Genomic DNA, 15,027 nt, shown 5'->3' with positions numbered 1-15,027 from the left:
TCTTCCTTGATCTCTAAACACCCTAATTTATTTATACACTCAGCACTGATCCCCTGGTTCTCCATATCTGAAGCAAAGTACTAATTAAGAAACTCACCAACATTTTCCACATCCAAGCAAATGTTCTGCCCCCATCGTTGCATTGTCTTTCTCTCTCTGCCTGGTTATCCTTTTGCTCTTGATGTGTATATATAGATTGCCTTGGGATTCACCTTAATCCTACTTACCAAGGACCTTTTGTGGCCCCTCCTGGCTTTCCTAATTCCCTTTAGTTCTTTTCTGGCTACTTTATACACCTCATGTGCTTCGTTTGATCCTGACTTCCAAAGCTTTACATACTTTTCCTTCTTGACTAAATTCATCACCTCTCTGGACATGCAAGAGAGGTTATTTCTCCATCCCTGTATTTCCTTCTAACAGGAACATACCTTTCCTGTACTCTGTGCAATTGATCTTTAAACACCCTCCACTTGTCAGAGAGGTGGTGATTAATTCTTAGTTCCTGCCTAATGCCCTCGTGATTTGCCCCACTAAAAGTTAAAACACTCCCACAACGACTGACCCTATCCTTATCTATAGCTATCCTGAAAATTAAGGAGTTATGGTCACTGTTCCCCAACTGCTCACCCATTGAAAGGTCAGTCACCTGGCCAAGCTCATTACCCAACACCAGGTCCAATACAGCCCCTGCTCTCTTTGGACCATCCACATATTGATTTAAGAAACCTTCCTGGATACACCTAACAAATCCTGCCCCATCTAAACCCCTTGCATTAAGATCACAAACACGAGGAATTCTGCAGATGCTGGAAATTCAAGCAACACACATCAAAGTTGCTGGTGAACGCAGCAGGCCAGGCAGCATCTCTAGGAAGAGGTACAGTCGACCTTTCAGGCCGAGATGCTGCCTGGCCTGCTGCGTTCACCAGCAACTTTGATGTGTGTTGCACTAAGATCATCCCAGCTTATATTAGGGAAGTTGAAAACCCCCATGACAACACTTTTTTAATATACATTTCCCTAATCTGATTACATATTCAGTGGCTATTGGGGGATCTGTAGTACAATCCCATCAGTGACTGCACTATTCCTATTCCTGACTGCTACCCACATGGACTCGGTGTCTGACCCCCTGCCCCCCCATTATGTCTCCTCTGAGTGCAGCTGTGATGTTGTCCCTGATTAATAGTCCAACTCCCCCACCCCCCCCCCCATCTTTTCTAAAATTTGGAAAGCATGGTATACTAATAACCCATTCCTGCCTCTCTCTCAACCAGGTTTCAGTAAGTTATTGTTGACCTCAAATCTTACACAAACCAGTTGCTCTTAAAAATTATCAATGTAGTATAGCAGAGTTGGCAGAATGAAGAGTACTCGTAGAAAAGTGTAAATTTCTAGAGGAGGCAGGGGAAAAAACTAATTTACCTCTAACGTTGTTGCTTGCAAAACTACCCAAGAGATGTCTGCGTACGGAAACCTAGCTCCTGCAGTGGATCATGGGAAGGTAATCAGTTTTGAGGTCAGATTCTCAATGGGTGGCACAGACACAATTACAAGGGAAAACGGTCATGGAGATGAGGGAATATGTATGGGGGGGGGCTAAGAAGAAAAGGACAAGTCGTCTTAGGGTCTCTGGCTATAAACTCACAGCTTGACCCCCAAGACTACAGTGATCTGAGTATCTTGTCTATTGGCCTCATACCATGGCAAGCCACTGGCTCAAATACAGGGCAGAGATCACTGTACATTTCACTACTATGCTTGGTGGAGAACGACTGCTAATTTCTCAGCTTGCATTTAAACTCAACAGCTGTATGAACTCTATAACACAAGACACCAGAGCCTTCTGAAATTTACATTTATTTCCTCAGTAAAATATAGACTGATTAGTATCCCATTTAATTATATTTACTAATATGAATTCTGAAATAAATGTGCTTTTGGATGGACATTAACTTAACATTGGAACTGACAATTCTAGAAACAAGAGGCCAGTGATTTGATAAGTCATTACTTGTATACTACAACAGAGAAAGATATTAAAAGCAGTTACTTTACCATTGCCATATCAATGAAACAGGATGGTTCAGATTAAGCTCATTACACGCTGAAAGCTCTTGCTTATTAAATTGTGAAAATGCATTTCTTCTGTTGTTAACCGCCAAAAGCAATATAATCTGAATTCCAATTAACAGAAGATTTTCCAACCACCGAGGATGACAACAAGCCCACACACACGCACACACGCAAATAGAACGTGCCGTCAAGGAGTGGTGGTAGAAACAAATACAGGGATCAATCTTAGAGTAGGTTAAAAGGCCACACAACATCATGGGCCAAAGAGCCTGTTCAGTGTTCATGCTCTATGTTCTAAATGCTATTTTTGGTTATCTATTTTGTATAGTTATTTAATTATAGGTAAGGAGTTCACCCTCAACAAAAATCATAGGATACAGCTCCATTAATTCACTTTTCACTGTTTTAACAGCAGAAATAACAGAACCCCAAGATGTCAAGGGAGAGGGAATAATTCCCCATCATCCCCTATGACTTTAGACCATTAGCAGAGATTCAAAGGCCTTTTGAAACAAAAACAAAAAATGTTGGAAATTCTCAGCAGGTTAGGCTGCATCTGGGGGCAGAGAAACAGTTAACATTTTAGATCAGAGACCCTTTCTTGTGTAGCGCCACCCCCCCACCCGGCCAGCCTCGGTCGCTCGGCTCGCTGTCGTCTAGGGAAACAGCCCTCGGCCCTGCCAAACTGGATAATTCGTTTGTGTGGATGCTGTGTGAGGTACCCCACCCCACCCAAATAACAGACAATACACCAGATATGATTAAATGATTTACAGTTTATAGATATTACTGGAACTATATAATTAAGAGAGAATAAAATATAAAAGGAAAATAAAAGGTGCCACACTTATCAAAGTTCAATCTCTTCGTGCACAAAACAGTTGGAGCTCAAGGACCTTCTTCTTCACCCTGCGACCCCTCGGACCACCTCGACCGGCCACCTGGGACCAACAATGGTGGTCGACCAGACGCTCCACACGAGTCCGTCTCCGTGCCGAACGTCCCGCTCGGGGTCCGACCCCGTTAGCGGACTCACAGTACCTCATCCATCCTCTGTCCTGCCTTCTGCCCCAAAACCCCGCGCATACGGTATCTTCAAATAAACCAAAAACGTAACAACTATCCCAACTAGTTAATAACATATTTCTTATCACACTCTGAACCAAAACAAGCTGCTAGCGCAAACTTTCTCAGCGTTTAACACAACAAAGCTGCATTCCCCAGATTAACATAACAAAGACGCCATTTTAACTAGCCTCCGCAGTAACATAAAAGTCGAAACCCCCTTACACTTGTAAGCCATTTTTCTGAGGCAGTACAATTTCAGGAATCTGCAAACGAACTTTGATACAGGTGACAATGGATCCACTCCAAGAAATTCTAGGCCCTTACCCATTTAGGTCTACTGCACTGAAATCCAGTTATATCTTGTCAAGTCTAGACACAAACCCAGGAGAATTTATTTTTTAAATTTAAAAAAAAGTTTTTTTAGCTCAGCATAACAAAACTTTCAATTTCCAGATACACTTACATTTATATTTCTTCCCCTCACATATCAAGTATCAGAACACTTCCACCAAAATATAGACATCACCACAACATCCTATACAAAAGCCCTTATTAGTATAGCAGACAGGTTTACATCTCTATACTGCAGAAAAGGTTGCCATGTTTTATGAAATCTATTTGTTTTTGAGAGTACCATACTTGTCAAGAAGTCCAAAGGACTGTATTCCATGATTAATTTACATCCACCAAAAAGTCCAGGGGCCTTATCGGATATCCAACAAAGTAAAATGTTCTTCCTCGCATAAGAAGTCAGGATGTTAAAGTTTTTTCTGATGTGCATTAATAATACGACTGCCGGGTAAGCCTAAGAGAAAAGACACTGGGCCCAGTTCAAGCTCCATTTTCAGAATCTTTTCCATTTCACCCAAAATATCACATCAGTATGCCTGAAGCTTGGGACAAGTCCAAAAACAGTGGGTGAAAGTTCCAGTATTTACTTTACATTTAGAACACATTGGAGAAACTCCCGTCTTAAATTTCAAGAGACGATCTGGAGTCAGATGGGCTCTATGCAGAATTGTGAGTTGCAATGCTTTAGTTCTATTACAAACTGAAATCTTCTTTGCACTTTCACAGATGTCTTCCCATGTTTCAGCTGTAACTTCTACTCCCAGCTCTTCCTCCCAGACCCTTCCCAGCTGCTCAGCCTCTCCATGAGAACATTCCCTCAGGAGGCTGTAAAAAGTACTAATAGAGACTTCACCCTTAGAATAAAACGCCCTCTTTTCTATGTCAGAACTATAGAAATCAGTTAACAATGATTTTTTTTCTGTATATAATCTCGTATCTGAAAGAAATGAAAAAGATCCTTGTTGGGTATGTTAAATTTCTGTACTATTTGACTAAAAGACATCATTGTTCCTTCATTAAACAAATCTCCCAGATGGAAAATACCCTTAGAAATCCAAAGTTTAAATCCAGAATTCACTATGCCAGGCTGAAAATCTGGACTGCCAGTTATTGGAGTGAAGGGTGATATTTTCGCTGCGTTGCCCTCAATTTGTCGCACCGCCCTCCAAGCCCTGACTATTAATTGTTATTGGATTGCGACAATATTCCTTAACTAGTTTCATCTTATTGAGGAAAAGCAAATTAATAAGAGGGCATTTTGCTTGTGAAGCTTCGATGTTTAGCCAAATTGAGGAGGGGGTCCCTGCAAACCCAGTCAACCACATAAGATAAACAGGAACTTAATTGATATTTTTTGATGTCTGGAAAATCCAGACCCCCTAGACTACTGGGAAGCTGTAACTTAGATATTTTAATACAGGGTCTTTTTTTTCTCGTTCCAGATGAAAGAAACAAACCAGCCATTTTGTTTTAAGTATTTATTGGGTAAGAATGACTGGAATCATTCGTATTGGGTAGAACAGACGAGGAAGAATTTTCATTTTGAGCAAGGATATTCTGCTAAGCCAAGAAATGGGAAGAGTGCTCTATCGCTCAAGGTCCTGTTTGATTTTGTCAAATAACTGTGTAAACTTAGCTTTGAACAATTGATCAAATGTAGGTGTGATTAAATATGATCACATGTAGGTGTGGTAAACAAAAGCTGTCTGCAACCATTTAAAGGGGAAAACACCCTGAGTGTCAGGTACTTGCTGCAGATTCCCCAGAGGCATAGTCTCTGATTTAGTAAAGTTTATTTTATAAACCTGAAAAGGCACTACATGAATTGATGCATTGTATAAGGTGGTGCACTGATATAGCAGGGTTTGATAAGAAAGTTAGAACATCATCCGCATACAATGTAATTTTGTGACGCTAGTCCTATGTCTGGAGCAGATATTTTGGGGTCTCGCCGAATAGCCTCAGCCAATGGCTCTAAGTAGTGGTGATAAAGGGCAGCCCTGCCCGCTGCCCCTCAGAATACTAAAATTATCTGACCTAATACCATTAGTGAGAATCTCAGCTAAAGGATCAAATTATTTAAAAAGCCAAATTATTGCCAAAACCAAACCGTTCTAAAGTGAAAAATAGATACGGCCGTTTGAAAGGCCTTTCCTGCATCTAAGGAAACCACCAAGCTATCCACTGCCTGTTGCTGACATGCCTGAATCACATTAAGTAATCTTCTGATATTGTTGATGATCTACGGCCTTTCACAAAACCCATTTGATCCTCATGATAAAAGGTAACACAGTTTCTAATTGCAACGCTAAGGTTTTAGATAAGATTCTAAAGTCAACATTTAACAATGAAATAGGCCTGTAGGAGGCACAATCTTCAGGGCTCTTTCCTTTGTTAAGAATTAGGGAGAAATTAGCTTCTCTCAATGTCGGTGGGAAGAGATCACAATTAAATGCATGATTGAACATGTTTAGCATAGGCTCTGATAATAATCCTGTGAACTCTTTTTAGAATTCATTAGTGAATCCATCAGGACCAGGAGCCTTCCCACTTTGGAGCTGTCTCACAGCTTCCGGTATCTCATGTGTAGATAACGGAGCATTGAGGAGTGACTCTTGTTTAGAAGAAATGCCGAGGAGATCTAAATTCCTGAAAAAGGACTCCGTCCTAGATTGTCCATCATTACATTGCTCAGATTGATACAGTTTAGAATAAAAATTCTTAAACACAACATTAATCACTTTAGAATTACTAGTGAGGGCTCCTGTCCCATGAGAAGTTTTTAAACCTTTTAAATGTGACAAATCACTAGCACCGCAGGACTTTCCATGGGAGAGGATGTTAAGTACATGGTCTCCTGTGGAAAACTCGGGATTTGGATTAAAGTGAGGGGAGAAAATAATACAATTTAAAAATCCAAAGAACACAGCAGTTCAGTGATGGACAGTTTTTGTGGTCAAGCTTGAGGGCTTGTTTAAATGATTGTGCCACTTCATAGCAGTCTGTTCTTGGAGGGTAGAAGAAAATCTATGTACGGGGTCTCTTTTTTGTATGTTAAAATTGAAATGGCTTCTATGTTATGTTAAATGCTGAGAAAGTCTCTAGCTAGACATTTACCTGGGTTAATACAGACAGCAGGGTGCTATTAGCCAATGGGTGTTCATGTTATCGTTTTTTTGGGTGATAATGCTGTCTCATATGACTGGGAAACGGGGTTTTTGGTGGGGAATCGGAGGAGAGACGGGGAGGACGGCGGACGTGCGAAAAGGCTCCTGTCGATCACTCCAGGCAGTCCCGAGCCGCGAGCCGACGGGGTCCGGGTGGTCATCAGGAACTTCTGAGCTCCAACTGGTGCACGAAGAACTTGGACTTTGATAAGTCTGGCGCCTTTTTTTTTCCCATTACTTCCTTTTCTGTATTGAATTTATATTAATGTCATAGACTTAGTAATATCTATAAAGTGTACTTGGTGAAATGTACTGTGTGTGCTGGCTGGTGATTGATGTTTGGGATTGATTCGGGCGGCAGTGGTACAGCAACCGACCCAGTGGGAAGCGTTCAGGCTGTGCTGGGCGGGATTTCCCCTAGATATATACGAGCCAATATAACTGCGCGTTACATCTAACTTTGTCAAACTACTCGTCCTTTTGCAAAAGTATAAAATACTCAGCAATGCCAACTGCTGCTGCTACCATCTTCATGGCCTTTTGTGAAATATTTAGCCTATTATGACACCAACAGTAGACATATACAAAGGCCATCTTGGTTAATCATCTGTATTAATAGGGTTAGATGACTTGCACTCTGAAAAATGGATAGAGGTTACTGATGAAATAAGGCAGTATTTCTAATTTTCTTGAGAACTGAAGAGTAGCAAATGCTAATCTCTCTGCTCAATAAAGAGCAAGGTTTGATCATTTAGACCAGGCGTCTTAGCAAAAGTAGTGTGGAACTTCCTGGAGGTCAATAATAAAATCTCACTATTGATCCTTTTGAAAGCATTTAATTATTAGAAAAACCCCAATATTCTTATAGTAGACAATTAACCCTGCAAGCATTCAATGGTGTAAAACTATTTACAGTATGGGACTCTCACATCCAATAAATCTGTGTGATTTTGATTTAACAATGCAGTTGGTTATTAATAATCATGGTGCAGTTAAAATGTTTATGGAGTCATAAGGCAATTACAGAAGGAAACCTTTCAACTCTGTAATGTGTACTTAGCTTTTCTCTGCCTTGCTAGGTATTTTCTAGAGCTCTGCATTCGAAGGTTTTTGTATTCCAGTTTTTAATGTTCCAACCGTTTATCAGCCCTTATTAGCTCAACAAGCAGAAGATTTCATGTACAGCTTGTTCCTGAAGGCAAGCCTGGCCTCACCCCGTCAACAATGTTTCTATTATCCTATCTATCCCAACAGCCAGTCTCTGTTTTTTCTTTCCCATTTCTGATGAGGCACTCCCACATGAAAGATTAATTGTTTAGTTTTTTAATTCAAGTCACTGCATTCTATAATTAACCCATATTGTTTGTTAAATCCAATCTGACACTAACCTTTCTACTTCTATGAGCAATTTTGCGAACCAGCAATTTTAGTGAAATGCATGTTACTGGCACTGCAGCAACTGACTTTTACTGACTTGAAGTCATTACTATACTAGAAAAATATAAAAGGCACAAGGTCAGGTCATGCTTGTGCAATATTATTAGATGTGTTGGAGTACGTATCAAGCACACAAATATTGAAACTTCTCTAGATGCAGAGCAAAGTTATGTCATACAGGATCAAGCTTGTTCCAAATCAATTTCTCATGATTTTAAATGCAAAGTGGTGGCACAGAATGGAGTGTGACTGTAAGGCAAAAGGAAAAGAGTTCCACAAGTGCCGTGCTTTAGGGACCCAAGCTGAAACCTTTCCTTCTCTATTTAATACTCACTCGAAGAAACCATACACAAATGAAATGCATTGCAGAATGGACTTCACACTACGGTACATTTGCAATACAGGTATATATTCTATATCGGAAGAAAAACATGCTCTAAATATATGATATATTAACATTTAAACAACTAAATAATTGTGAATGTTGATGCACAGCCTCAAATAACAAAACCCGCAGAGAACAGTAAGTTCATTAGAGCAGGAAATTGAGCAAAGAACATTGATGAATGAAATGGCTAATTACAGTGGCATGCAACAGTTTGGGCACTCCTGGTCAAAATTTCAGTTACTGTGAATAAGCGAGTAAAAGATGAACTGATTTCCAAAAGGCATGAAGTTAAAGAAGACACATTTCTTTAATATTTTACTCGATTACTTTTTTTATTTCCATCTTAGTTTCAAAATGACAAAAAAAGGAAAAGGACCCGAAGCAAAGGTTTGGGCACCCTGCATGGCAGTACTTAGTAACACTGCGTTTGGCAAGTATCACAGCTTGTAAACACTTTCTGTAGCCAGCTAAGAGTCTTTCAGTTCTTGTTTGGGAGATTTTTCACCCATTCTTCCTTGCAAAAGGCTTCTAGTTCTGTGAGATTCTTGGGCCATCTGGCATGCACTGCTCTTTTGAGGTCTATCCATTGATTATTGATGATGTTTAGGTCAAGGGACTGTGAGGGCCATGGCAAATCCTTCTTGTGCCTCTTGAGGTAGTCCATTGTGGATTTTGAGGTGTGTTCAGGTTCATTATCCTGTTGTAGAAGCCGTCCTCTTTTCATCTTCGGCTTTTTTACAGACGGTGTGATGTTTGCTTCCAGAATTTGCTGGTATTTAATTGAATCCATTCTTCCCTCTACCAGCAAATGTTCCCCATGCCACTGGCTGCAACACAAGCCCAAAGCATGATCGATCCACCCCCGTGCTTAACAGTTGGAGAGGGGCTGTTTTAATGAAATTCTGCACCCTTTTTTCTCCAAACATACCTTTGCTCATTGCGGCCAAAAAGTTCCATTCAAAAGGTTCAAAGGAACATCTAAACAAGTCTGATGCATTTTGGAAACAAGTCCTGTGGACTGATGGGTTTTAAATAGCTTGCAAGCCTTACCCTTTTTCCTCCAAACATAACGATGGTCATTATGGCCAAACAGTTCAATTTTTGTTTCATCAGACCAGAGGACATTTCTCCAAAAAGTAAGATCTTTGTCCTCATGTGCACTTGCAAACTGTAGTCTGGTTTTTTTAATGGTGATTTTGGAGCACTGGCTTCTTCCTTGCTGAGCAGCCTTTCAGGTTATGTCAATTATAGGACTCGTTTTACTGTGGATATAGATACTTGTCTACCTGTTTCTTCCAGCATCTTCACAAGGTCCTTTGCTGTTGTTCTGGGATTGATTTGCACTTTTCACGCCACAGTACATTCATCTCTAGCAGACAGAATGCGTCTCCTTCCTGAGCAGTATGACAGCTGCGTGGTCCCATGGTGTTTATACTTGCGTACTATTGTTTGTTACAGATGAACGTGGTACCTTCAGGCCTTTGGAAATTGCTCCCAAGGATGAACCGGACTTGACATCATTTTCTGACCTCAATCCGATGGAAATTTTGTAGGCAGAACTGAAAACACATGTGCGAGCAAGGAGGCCTACAAACCTGACTCAGTTACACCAGTTCTGTCTGGAGGAATGGAACAAAATTCCAGCAACTTACTTTGAGCAGCTTGTGGAAGGTGGCCCAAAACATTTGACCCAAGTTAAACAATATAAAGGCAATGCTACCAAATACTAATAAAGTGTATGTAAACTTCTGACCCACTGGGAAAATGATGAAAGAAATAAAAGCTGAAATAAATCATTCTCTCTACTATTATTCTGACATTTCACATTCTTAAAATAAAGTAGTGATCCTAATTGACCTAAGACGGGGAATATTTTCCAGGATTAAATGTCAGGAATTGTGAAAAACTGAGTTTAAATGCATTTGGCTGAGGTGTATGTAAACTTCTGACTTCAACTGTATGTGAAGGATGTAAGAAATAGTCAATTCGTCCGCTGCACTCAGTTTCTGTGGCCGACCACCGCATTTTGGTCCCCAACCTTTCCCGTTCCTTTATCCTTCAGAAGAGCTTCAACAACCCATCTTGAATCTGTCTGCTGGAAAATTTCTGCTTGGGAGAGACTTTGCTGATGCAGGATGACCACTTTGTGCCTTGTTGCTATGCTCACTCTTGCCATGGTGTAAGAATTGATGATTTGAAAGTTAAACTGTCACATCTACCACACCCTCACCTTTTAGTTTGATTGTCCTTCACCCAGTTTGATTCCTACTACAACCATTTTTGTTTCAGTTAATCAGTTTAGTTCATTCAACTTATTATGTCATTTATCAGTAGCATCTTTGTTTATTTATGCACTGGGATATATACCTACAAAGTAATCAAATTTTTACTTGAAACATGTTCTCTAATTTGTTTCTTACAAAATTTCTCCATAACATTCAATATTTTTGAAAATGAATGTTTAGAAATAGAACATTTGCTCTCTTCTACTGACACTAAAGCAGAAGATGAAAAATAAACAGCTAAAACAAAATTTACTGTAGATAAGGGTGAACAACACAATGAACTTTCAAAATTATTTGGATTTTCAAAAGGCCATCATTAGAGTAACATGACATTAATTAAGTGGTATTGTGGTCATACATTTATATGGTCTAAGGATTATTTAATGGATAGGAAACAGAGTCATAATAATTGGAGCATTTTTGAGTTGTGAGCAGTGAGATGCTTCAGGTGGTAGAAGTTTGTTTTTCTGATTGGAAATCTGTGACCAGTGGTATACCATAGGGATTGATAGTAGAACCTTGAAATTTGTGATATGTTAATGATTTGAATAGAAATGAGGAAAATGATTAGTTGTAGTTGTACTAGTGGCATTATGGACAACAAGAATGATTTTTAAGAGGATTTTTATGGCATAGAACATAAACAGTACAACATGCCCTATGCCCACCATGTCCTTACTGACTATGAAGCCAATTAACTAATCCCATCTACGGTGCCTGCACATAGACCATATCCCTCTCTTTTCTGACTATCTACTCAACTTATTCTTCTCATAATTGTGCACAATTCTCTCAGGTCACCCCTCACCCTAGGATGCTCTTGGGAAAACAAGCCAAGTTTGTACATACCTAACTTGTAGCAAAAACACTCCAATTCAGGCAACTTCTTGATGAGTGTCTTTGCACCCTCTCCTGTGTCTCCACAGAAACAGGCCCTTCAGCCCATCTATTCATCTACCTAGTCTTATTGACCTGCATTTGGACTTTAGCCCTCCAATCCACAAACCTATTCTCTTTTTAAAAATAAATAAATAAATAAATAAAATTACTCTTAGATGTTGAAATTGAACCTGTATTCACCACTTCCACTGCAGCTTGTTCCACACTCTCACCACCTTTCTTTTAGTGCTCCGGATTTTCTTCCTGAGTGTTCTCTTGCATTTCGTATACTCAAGTGCCTCATTGACGACTCCTTGCCTAAACCTACAATGCACTTCCTTCTTAACCAGGGCCTCTATCTCCCTAAAACCAAGGTTCCCTAAACCCATTACCCCTGTTTTTTTTATTCTGACAGTTAAATATGCAGATGTCCCAGCACTAATCTCTCTGGAACACCAGTGGTCACAGACATCAGCCCCTTCACCACTAACACATCTTCTTCAACCACACTAATTTTATTTCAAACTTACCAACTCATTGTGGATACTTTGTGCCTTAATCTTCTGGACCAGCCTACCATGAAGAACCTTGCCATAGGCAATATCCAATAGCCTGCCTTCAATTAACTTTGTCATTTCCGCAACAAAAAATTCGATCAACTTTCTGGCCATTCCAAGGATACATAAAGCTATGCTGACTGCTCAACAAGTCCATGCGTTTCCAAAGGCAAGTAAATCCTGTTCCCAAAGATCTCCGGTAATTTTCCGAACACTGATAGGAAGTTCACCAATTTATAATTCTCTTGTTTGTTTGTGTTGTCCTTCTTAAAGGAATAACACTGGCAGTTTTCCATAGAATCACAGAGCTATACAGAAATACAGTAGAAAAGCAGGTCCTTTGGCCCATCTAGTCCATGCTGAAACCATTGAAACTGCCGACTCCCAATGACCTGCACCAGGACTTTCCCACTAGGATATTAGTCCGCCACCAATTCAGGTGCAAACCGTCACTACTGTCCCACCAAGTCTGGAAGAGAGCCTAATGATCCAAAAATCTTATGCCCTCCCTCCTACACCAACTCTTTAGCCACATATTAAATGGTATAATCTTCTTAGTTCTGGCCTCATTAGCATGTGGCATAGGTAGCAATCCTGAGATCACAACCATAAGACATAGGAGCAGAATTAGGCCATCTGACTCATTGAGTCTGCTCTGTCATTCAATCATGGCTGATCCTTTTTTTTCCTATATCCTCCTCAGCCCCAGTTCCCAGGCTTCACCCCGTAACCTTTGATGCCATGTCTAATCAAGAACCTATCAATCTCTGCCTTAAATACAGCCAACAACCTGGCCTCCACAGCTGCATATGCCAACGAATTCCACAAATTCACCACCACTTGGCTGAAGAAATTTCTCTGCATCTGTTTTGAAAGGGCACCCCTCTATCCTGAGCTGTGCCCTCTTGTCCTAAGCTCTCCCAGCATAGGAAACATCCTTTCCACATCTACTCTGTCTAGGCCTTTCAACATTCGAAAGGTTTCAATGAGATTCCCCACCCCCCCGCCCGCATCCTTCTGCATTCCAGCAAGTACAGAACCAGAGCAATCAAAAGTTCCTCGTATGATAACCCTTTCATTCCTGGAATCATCCTTGTGAACCTCCTCTGAACCCTCTCCAATGCCAGCACATTATTTCTAAGATGAGGGACCCAAAACTGTTCACAATACTCAAGGTGAGGCCTTACCAGTGCCTTATAAAGCCTCAGCATCACATCCTTGCTCTTGTATTCTAGAGCTCTTGAAATGAATGCTAACAGGGCATTTGCCTTTCTCACCACTGACTCAATCTGCAAGTTAAAAGGATCCTTTTATTCCCACTCGTTGTTTCCTACCAATCAGCCAATGCTCTAACCATTTTAGTAACTTTCCTGTAATAGCGTGGGCTCTTAACTTGGTAAGCAGCCTGATGCTTGTCAAAGGCCTTCTGAAAGTCCAAATATATAACATCTACTACATCCCTTTTATCTATCCTACTTGTAATCTCCTCAAAGGATTCCAACAGGTTCATCAGGCAGGATTTTCCCTGAAGGAAACCATGCTGACTTTGTAAGGCATTATGGGACTCGTAACCCTGGAGGTCCTGCCTTTAACTTAGCATCTAACTCCATGAACTCCCTTTGCAGAACCTTTTCACTCGTCCTACCCATGCCATTGGTACCTACATGCACCATGTCCTCTAGCTGTTCTCCCTTCCACTTAAGAAAGCTGAGGACTTGATCTGAAATGCCCTGCCCCTGGTACCCAGGAGGCATCATACAATCCAGAAATCTTGTGCTTGCCTACAGAACCACCTGTTCATTCCCCTAATTAACAAATCCCTCCCCAAACAATATCCAATGTGATGTACCAGTTGTTGAGGGGGATGGCCACAGGGGTACTCTGAACTGGCTCCGTCACCTCCTTTCCCTTCCTGTCACCCTGTTTCCTGTGTCCTGCACCTTGGATGTAACTACCTCTCTATATGTCCTATCTATCACCCTTCAGCCTCCTGAATGGTCTGGAGTTCATCCAGTTCCAACTCCAAATCCTTATCATGGATTGTTAGAAGCTGCAACTGGATGCAGTTCCTGCAGTTGTAGTCTTCAGGGACACTGGAGGTCTCCTTGCCTTCCCACATCCCGCAAGAGAAGCATTCCACTATCCTGCTTGGCACTTCTACAGACCTAGCTGAACGTGAAGGGAGGGACAAAAACTTAACCTGGAGCTTTTTTTTGATTTTTCTGACTGAAGCTTCTCATTGATTAAGCCTCCAAGAGCTAAAACCTCAAGGTCACCACTCTGACTCTATCCATTCAGATGTGGTCGCTGTGCTTGAACCTGCCTTCCTTTAATTTGCTCTTGCTAATCTATCTCCAACATGGATTGGTCACTGGTCAAAGTTCTAGAGCGCTGCTGTGACCCACTGCTCCCTATATCTATTCAGGCAGTGGACCTGACTGAGATTGCTTCCTCTCAAACTTCCGATGTCTGGACTGGTCTCTGGTCAGAGCTCGTGTCTTCTGAATCTCGCTTGTGTCTGAGATTCTGTCAAGGTTCCAGTAATCTCCTTTACTCCCTTTGGTTTCTGAGGATAGATTCCATCTAGCTCTGGAGCCTTATTCATGTTGTTGTTTTTCCAAAAGACCCAATACTTGCTCCTTTTTAAATACTGACATGCCAATAAACATTAACATACTCCTCACCATGAACCATGTTCTTTTTGGTGGATATGGATGATGGTGAGGAGTATCCTTTTTAGAACATCACCCACTTCCTCCGACTCCAGGCATAGATCCCCTCCTTTGCCATTCTGTGGCTATCCTCGTACTATTCAAATA

General features: G+C 40.9%; 1 protein-coding gene and 1 long non-coding RNA gene across 2 annotated transcripts in view; one reads left to right on the top strand and one right to left on the bottom strand.

The window, feature by feature from the left end:
• The window catches only part of LOC134342324 (uncharacterized), a 115,265-nt gene extending 104,996 nt beyond the window's left edge, over positions 1–10,269 (top strand). Inside the window, exon 4 of the long non-coding RNA XR_010016999.1 lies at positions 9,946–10,269. This is a non-coding gene — a long non-coding RNA (uncharacterized LOC134342324). The remainder of the gene's footprint in view (positions 1–9,945) is intronic.
• Positions 1–15,027, bottom strand: part of LOC134342322 (cytochrome b5 reductase 4) — a 150,192-nt gene that overhangs the window by 28,091 nt on the left and 107,074 nt on the right.

This window comes from Mobula hypostoma, chromosome 2 (assembly GCF_963921235.1).
Source record: "Mobula hypostoma chromosome 2, sMobHyp1.1, whole genome shotgun sequence".
Lineage (NCBI taxonomy): Eukaryota > Metazoa > Chordata > Chondrichthyes > Myliobatiformes > Myliobatidae > Mobula > Mobula hypostoma.
The sequence above is the reverse complement of the archived record's forward strand: the minus strand, read 5'-3'. Positions and strand labels throughout refer to the sequence as shown.